Source organism: Dama dama, unplaced genomic scaffold (assembly GCF_033118175.1).
Source record: "Dama dama isolate Ldn47 unplaced genomic scaffold, ASM3311817v1 ptg000088l, whole genome shotgun sequence".
NCBI lineage: Eukaryota > Metazoa > Chordata > Mammalia > Artiodactyla > Cervidae > Dama > Dama dama.
The window spans coordinates 8,416,656-8,424,561 of record NW_026870905.1 but is presented as its reverse complement, the minus strand read 5'-3'; positions in this window follow the sequence as shown (position 1 = coordinate 8,424,561).

The following is a 7,906-nucleotide window of genomic DNA, read 5'->3' as shown; positions in this document are numbered from 1 at the left end:
GACAGACTCTGGCTCCCCCGAGCTCTCTGCCATTGCAGGGGTCAGGAACAGACGTGTGCATGTGGTTCTGCCTTGCTCTGGGAGTGTGGACCCACTGCCTGGACACCAGGCTCAGGGGCAAGGGCCCGGAGAGGGCAACACCCCGAAGTGCTTTTCTCCCGGGCTTGGGAGCATTGTGCGTGCCAGGCGGGAACAGCGGGCGGGATTGTTGGCAAACCGGCCTTTGGAGGCAGCCGGGGAGGTCTTCCAGTGGGAGAGGGCCGGTTGTGCTCAGAGGCCCCACAGGCCAGGGGCAGGACCCAGCAGGGCCCCTGCCCCTGGCCAGCCTTGCCCAGACCTTCCTGGCCTCCGGGGGTACTGTCCCACCAAGGGGCAGGCTGCGGGGACTGGGTCCAGACATGCCCGTGCGCCTCCACTGGCTCATCCCCGGTGGTGCCTTTCCCCTGGGCCTAGGCCTCGGTTGAGGCCTCCTTGGAGAGGAGGTTGCTGGCAGGGGCTGTCTCCACACTGCAAGGTGCTGGAGCTCAGAGGGCCTCGTCAGAGGGAAGGGACCAGCAAGGGGCTGGATGCCCAAGACCTCTTTGGCCCAGCAGCCTCAGGGCAGCAGGGAGAGCAAGAGGCCCAACTTGCCCCTAGGTCGGCTCTGCCCCTTCCCATACAGGCGGCCAGCCCAGCAGCTGCCTGACAGACTCTGGCTCCCCCCAGCTCTCTGCCGGTGGAGGGGGCAGGAACAGACGTGTACATGTGGTTCTGCCTTGGCCTGGGACTGTGGATCCCCTGCCTGGCCCCCAGGCTCAGGGGCAGGGGCCCGGAGAGACCACCACCCCGAAGCGCTTTTCTCCCGGGCTTGGGAGCATTGTGCGCGCCTGGCGGGAACAGTGGGCGGGAGTGCTTGCAAACCGGCCTTTGGAGGCAGCCGGGGAGGTCTTCCAGTGGGCGAGGGCCGGTTGTGCTCAGAGGCCCCACAGGCCAAAGGCAGGAACCAGCAGGGCCCCTGCCCCTGGCCAGCCTTGCCCAGACCTTCCTGGCCTCCGGGGGTACTGCCCCACCAAGGGGCAGGCTGCGGGGACTGGGTCCAGACATGCCCGGGCGCCTCCCCTGGCTCAACCCCGCTGGTGCCTTTTCCCTGGGCCTAGGCCTCGGTTGAGGCCTCCTTGGAGAGGAGATTGCTGGCAGGTGCTGTCTCCACAATGCAAGGTGCTGGAGCTCAGAGGGCCTCGTCAGAGGGAAGGGACCAGTTAGGGGCTGGATGCCCAAGACGTCTTTGGCCCAGCAGCCTCAGGGCAGCAGGGAGAGCAAGAGGCCCAACTTGCCCCTAGGTCGGCTCTGCCCCTTCCTACACAGGCGGCCAGCCCAGCACCTGCCTGAGAGACTCTGGCTCCCCCGAGCTCTCTGCCGGTGCAGGGGACGGGAACAGACGTGTGCATGTGGTTCTGCCTTGGTCTGGGAGTGTGTTCCCCCTGCCTTGACCACAGGCTCAAGGGCAAAGGCCCGGAGAGAGCACCACCCCGAAGCGCTTTTCTCCCGGGCTTGGGAGCATTGTGCGTGCCTGGCGGGAACAGCGGTCAGGAGTGTTGGCAAACTGGCCTTTGGAGGCAGCCGGGGAGGTCTTCCAGCGGGAGAGGGCCGGTTGTGCCCAGAGGCCCTACAGGCCAGGGGCAGGACCCAGCAGGGCCCCTGCCCCTGGCCAGCCTTGCCCAGACCTTCCTGGCCTCCGGGGGTACTGCCCCACCAAGGGGCAGGCTGCGGGGACTGGGTCCAGACATGCCCGGGCGCCTCCCCAGGCTCATCCCCGCTGGTGCCTTTCCCCAGGGCCTAGGCCTCGGTTGAGGCCTCCTTGGAGAGGAGGTTGCTGGCAGGGGCTGTCTCCACACTGCAAGGTGCTGGAGCTCAGAGGGCCTCGTCAGAGGGAAGGGACCAGCAAGGGGCTGGATGCCCAAGACCTCTTTGGCCCAGCAGCCTCAGGGCAGCAGGGAGAGCAAGAGGCCCAACTTGCCCCTAGGTCGGCTCTGCCCCTTCCCACACAGGTGGCCAGGCCAGTAGCTGCCTGACAGACTCTGGCTCCCCCCAGCTCTCTGCCGGTGGAGGGGGCAGGAACAGACGTGTACATGTGGTTCTGCCTTGGCCTGGGAATGTGGATCCCCTGCCTGGCCCCCAGGCTCAGGGGCAGGTGCCCGGAGAGACCACCACCCCGAAGCGCTTTTCTCCTGGGCTTGGGAGCATTGTGCGCGCCTGGCGGGAACAGTGGGCGGGAGTGCTTGCAAACCGGCCTTTGGAGGCAGCCGGGGAGGTCTTCCAGTGGGAGAGGGCCGGTTGTGCTCAGAGGCCCCACAGGCCAGGGGCAGGACCCAGCAGGTCCCCTGCCCCTGGCCAGCCTTTCCCAGACCTTCCTGGCCTCCGGGGGTACTGCCCCACCAAGGGGCAGGCTGCGGGGACTGGGTCCAGACATGCCCGGGCGCCTCCCCAGGCTCATCCTTGCTGGTGCCTTTCCCCTGGGCCTAGGCCTCGGTTGAGGCCTCCTTGGAGAGGAGGTTACTGGCAGGGGCTGTCTCCACACTGCAAGGTGCTGGAGCTCAGAGGGCCTCGTCAGAGGGAAGGGACCAGCAAGGGGCTGGATGCCCAAGACCTCTTTGGCCCAGCAGCCTCAGGGCAGCAGGGAGAGCAAGAGGCCCAACTTGCCCCTAGGTCGGCTCTGCCACTTCCCACACAGGCGGCCAGCCCAGCAGCTGCCTGACAGACTCTGGCTCCCCCGAGCTCCCTGCCGGTGCAGGGGGCAGATCAGACGTGTGCATGTGGTTCTGCCTTGGCCTGGGGGTGTGGACACCCTGCCTTGCCCCGAGGCTCAGGGGCAAGGGCCCGGAGAGAGCACCACCCCGAAGCGCTTTTCTCCCGGGCTTAGGAGCATTGCGCACGCCTGCTGGGAACAGTGGGCGGGAGCGCTTGCAGACCGGCCTTTGGAGGCAGCCGGGGAGGTCTTCCAGTGGGAGAGGGCCGGTTGTGCTCAGAGGCCCCACAGGCCAGGGGCAGGACCCAGCAGGGCCCCTGCCCCTGGCCAGCCTTGCCCAGACCTTCCTGGCCTCCGGGGGTACTGCCCCACCAAGGGGCAGGCTGCGGGGACTGGGTCCAGACATGCTCGGGCGCCTCCCCTGGCTCATCCCCGCTGGTGCCTTTCCCCTGGGCCTAGGCCTCGGTTGAGGCCTCCTTGGAGAGGAGGTTGCTGGCAGGGGCTGTCTCCACACTGCAAGGTGCTGGAGCTCAGAGAGCCTCGTCAGAGAGAAGGGACCAGTAAGGGGCTGGATGCCCAAGACATCTTTGGCCCAGCAGCCTCAGGGCAGCAGGGAGAGCAAGAGGCCCAACTTGCCCCTAGGGCGGCTCTGCCCCTTCCCACACAGGCGGCCAACCCAGCAGCTGCCTGACAGACTCTGGCTCCCCCAAGCTCTCTGCCGGTGCAGGGGACAGTAACAGACGTGGGCATGTGGTTCTGCCTTGGCCTGGGAGTGTGTTCCCCCTGCCTTGCCCCCAGGCTCAGGGGCAAGGGCCGGGAGAGAGCACCACCCCAAAGCGCTTCTCTCCCGTGTTTTGGAGCATGTGCGTGGCTGGCGGGAACAGTGAGTGGGAGTGATTGCAAACCGGCCTTTGGGGGCAGCCGGGGAGGTCCTCCATGGGCCCGGAGAGAGCACCACCCCAAAGCGCTTCTCTCCCGTGTTTTGGAGCATGTGCGTGGCTGGCGGGAACAGTGAGTGGGAATGCTTGCAAACCGGCCTTTGGGGGCAGCCGGGGAGGTCCTCCATGGGCCCGGAGAGAACACCACCCTGATGCGCTTTTCTCCCGGGCTTGGGAGCAGTGTGCGCGTGTGGCGGGAACAGCAGGCAGGAGTGCTTGCAAACCGGCCTTTGGAGGCAGGCGCGGAGGTCTTCCAAGGGCAAGGATTGAGCACCACCCCAAAATGCTTTTCTCCCGTGCTTGGGAGCATTGTGCATGGCTGGTGGGAACAGCGGGCATGAGTGCTTGCATACCACCCTTTGGAGGCAGCCGGGGAAGTCTTCAAAGGGCCCTGAGAGAGCACCACCCCGAAGCGCTTTTCTCCCGTGATTGGGAGCATTGTGTGCGGCTGGCGGGACAGCGGGAGGGAGTTCTTGCAAACCGGCCTTTGGAGGCAGCCAGGGAAGTCTTCCAAGGGCCGGGAGAGAGCACCACCCCAAAGCGCTTCTCTCCCGTGTTTTGGAGCATGTGCGTGGCTGGCGGGAACAATGAGTGGGAGTGATTGCAAACCGGCCTTTGGGGGCAGCTGGGCTGGTCCTCCATGGGCACGGAGAGAACACCACCCCGAAGCGCATTTCTCCCGGTCTTGGGAGCATTGTGCGCGGCTGGCGGGAACAGTGGGCATGAGTTCTTGCAAACTGTCCTTTGGAGGCAGCCGGGGAGGTCTTCCAAGGGCCCGGACTGATCACCACCCCAAAATGCTTTTCTCCCGGGCTTGGGAGCATTGTGCGCGGCTATCGGGAACAGCGGACATGAGTGCTTGCAAACCGGCCTTTGGAGGCAGCCCGGGAGGTCTTCCAAGGGCCCGGAGAGAGCACCACCCCAAAATGCTTTTCTTCCGGGCTTGGGAGCATTGTGCGCATGTGGCGGGAACAGCAGGCAGGAGTGCTTACAAACTGGCCTTTGGAGGCAGCCGGGGAGGTCTTCCAAGGGCCCGGAGAGAGCACCACCTCGAAGCGCTTTTCTCCGGGGTTTTGGAACATTGTGTGTGGCTGGCGGGAACAGCGAGTGGGAGTGCTTGCAAACCGGCCTTTGGGGGCAGCCGGGGAGGTCCTCCATGGTCCCTAGTAGAACACCACCTTGAAGCGCTTTTCTCACGGTCTTGGGAGCATTGTGCGCGGCTGGCGGAAGCAGCGGGAATGAGTACTTAGAAACCGGCCTTTGGAGGCAGCCGAGGAGGTCTTGGAAGTGCCCGGAGGGAGCACCACCCCGAAGCGCTTTTCTCCCGGGCTTGGGAGCATTGTGCGCGGCTGGCGGGAACAGCAGGCAGGAGTGCTTGCAAACTGGCCTTTGGAGGCAGCCGGGGAGGTCTTGCAAGGGCCCGGAGTGAGCACCACCCCAAAATGCTTTTCTCCCGGGCTTGGGAGCATTCTGCGCGGCTGGTGGGAACAACGGGCATGAGTGCTTGCAAACCGGCCTTTGGAGGCAGCTGGGGACGTCTTCCAAGGGCCCGGAGAGAGCACCACCCCGAAGCACTTTTCTCCCGGGCTTGGGAGCATTGTGCGTGGCTGGCGGGAACAGCAGGAAGGAGTCCTTGCAAACCGGCCTTTGGAGGCAGCCGGGGAGGTCTTCCAAGGGCCTGTAGAGAGCACCACCCCGAAGCGCTTTTCTCCCGGGCTTGGGAGTATTGTGCGCTGGTGGCGGGAACAGCAGTCAGGAGTGCTTGAAAACCGGCCTTTGCAGGCAGCCGGGGAGGTCTTCCAGGGCCCGGTGTGAGCACCACCCCAAAAAGCTTTTCTCCCGGGCTTGGGAGCATTGTGCGCGGCTGGTGGGAACAGCGGGCATGAGTGCTTGCAAACTGGCCATTGGAGGCAGCCGGGGAGGTCTTCCAAGCGCCTGTAGAGAGCACCACCCCAAAATGCTTTTCTCCCGGGCTTGGGAGCATTGTGCGTGGCTGGCGGGATCAGCAGGAATGAGTCCTTGCAAACCGGCCTTTGGAGGCAGCCGGGGAGGTCTTCCAAGGGCCTGTAGAGAGCACCACCCCGAAGTGCTTTTCTCCCGGGCTTGGGAGGATTGTGCGCAGGTGGCGGGAACAGCAGGCAGGAGTGCTTGAAAACCGGCCTTTGGAGGCAGCCGGGGAGGTCTTCCAGGGCCCGGTGTGAGCACCACCCCAAAAGCTTTTCTCCCGGGCTTGGGAGCATTGTGCGCGGCTGGTGGGAACAGTGGGCATGAGTGCTTGCAAACTGTCCATTGGAGGCAGCCGGGGAGGTCTTCCAAGGGCCCGGAGTGAGCACCACCCCAAAATGCTTTTCTCCCGGGCTTGGGACCATTGTGCGCAGGTGGCGGGAACAGCAGGCAGGAGTGCTTGAAAACCGGCCTTTGGAGGCAGCCGGGGAGGTCTTCCAGTGGGAGAGGGCCGGTTGTGCTCAGAGGCCCCACAGGCCAGGGGCAGGACCCAGCAGGGCCCCTGCCCCTGGCCAGCCTTGCCCAGACCTTCCTGGCCTCCGGGGGTACTGCCCCACCAAGGGGCAGGCTGCAGGGACTGGGTCCAGACATGCTCGGGCGCCTCCCCTGGCTCATCCCCGCTGGTGCCTTTCCCCTGGGCCTAGGCCTCGGTTGAGGCCTCCTTGGAGAGGAGGTTGCTGGCAGGGGCTGTCTCCACACTGCAAGGTGCTGGAGCTCAGAGAGCCTCGTCAGAGAGAAGGGACCAGTAAGGGGCTGGATGCCCAAGACATCTTTGGCCCAGCAGCCTCAGGGCAGCAGGGAGAGCAAGAGGCCCAACTTGCCCCTAGGGCGGCTCTGCCCCTTCCCACACAGGCGGCCAACCCAGCAGCTGCCTGACAGACTCTGGCTCCCCCAAGCTCTCTGCCGGTGCAGGGGACAGGAGCAGACGTGTGCATGTGGTTCTGCCTTGGCCTGGGAGTGTGTTCCCCCTGCCTTGCCCCCAGGCTCAGGGGCAAGGGCCCGGAGAGAGCACCACACCGAAGCGCTTTTCTCCCCGGCTTGGGAGCTTTGTGCATTCTTGACGTGAACAGCGGGCGGGAGTGTTTGCAAACAGGACTTTGGAGGCAGCAGGGGAGGTCTTCCAGCGGGAGAGGGCCGGATGTGCTCAGAGGCCCCACAGGCCAGGGGCAGGACCCAGCAGGGCCCCTGCCCCTGGCCAGCCTTGCCCAGACCTTGCTGGCCTCCGGGGGTACTGCCCCACCAAGGGGCAGGCTGCGGGGACAGGGTCCAGACATGCACGGGCGCCTCCCCTGGCTCAACCCCGCTGTTGCCTTTTGCCTGGGCCTAGGCCTCGGTTGAGGCCTCCTTGGAGTGGAGATTGCTGGCAGGTGCTGTCTCCACACTGCAAGGTGCTGGAGCTCAGAGGGCCTCGTCAGAGGGAAGGGACCAGTTAGGGGCTGGATGCCCAAGACGTCTGTGGCCCAGCAGCCTCAGGGCAGCAGGGAGAGCAAGAGGCCCAACTTGCCCCTAGGTCGGCTCTGCCCCTTCCCACACAGGCGGCCAGCCCAGCACCTGCCTGAGAGACTCTGGCTCCCCCGAGCTCTCTGCCGGTGCAGGGGACAGGAACAGACGTGTGCATGTGGTTCTGCCTTGGTCTGGGAGTGTGTTTCCCCAGCCTTGCCCACAGGCTCAGGGGCAAGGGCCCGGAGAGAGCACCACCCCGAAGCGCTTTTCTCCTGGGCTTGGGAGCATTGTGCGTGCCTGGCGGGAACAACGGGCAGGAGTGTTGGCAAACTGGCCTTTGGAGGCAGCCGGGGAGGTCTTCCAGCGGGAGAGGGCCGGATGTGCTCAGAGGCCCCACAGGCCAGGGGCAGGACCCAGCAGGTCCCCTGCCCCTGGCCAGCCTTTCCCAGACATTCCTGGCCTCAGGGGCTACTGCCCCACCAAGGGGCAGGCGGCGGGGAATGGGTCCAGACATGCCCGGGCACCTCCCCAGGCTCATCCCCGCTGGTGCCTTTCCCCTGGGCCTAGGCCTCGGTTTAGGCCTCCTTGGAGAGGAGGTTGCTGGCAGGGGCTGTCTCCACACTGCAAGGTGCTGGAGCTCAGAGGGCCTTGTCAGAGGGAAGGGACCAGCAAGGGGCTGGATGCCAAGACCTCTTTGGCCCAGCAGCCTCAGGGCAGCAGGGAGAGCAAGAGGCCCAACTTGCCCCTAGGTCGGCTCTGCCCCTTCCCACACAGGCGGCCAGCCCAGCAGCTGCCT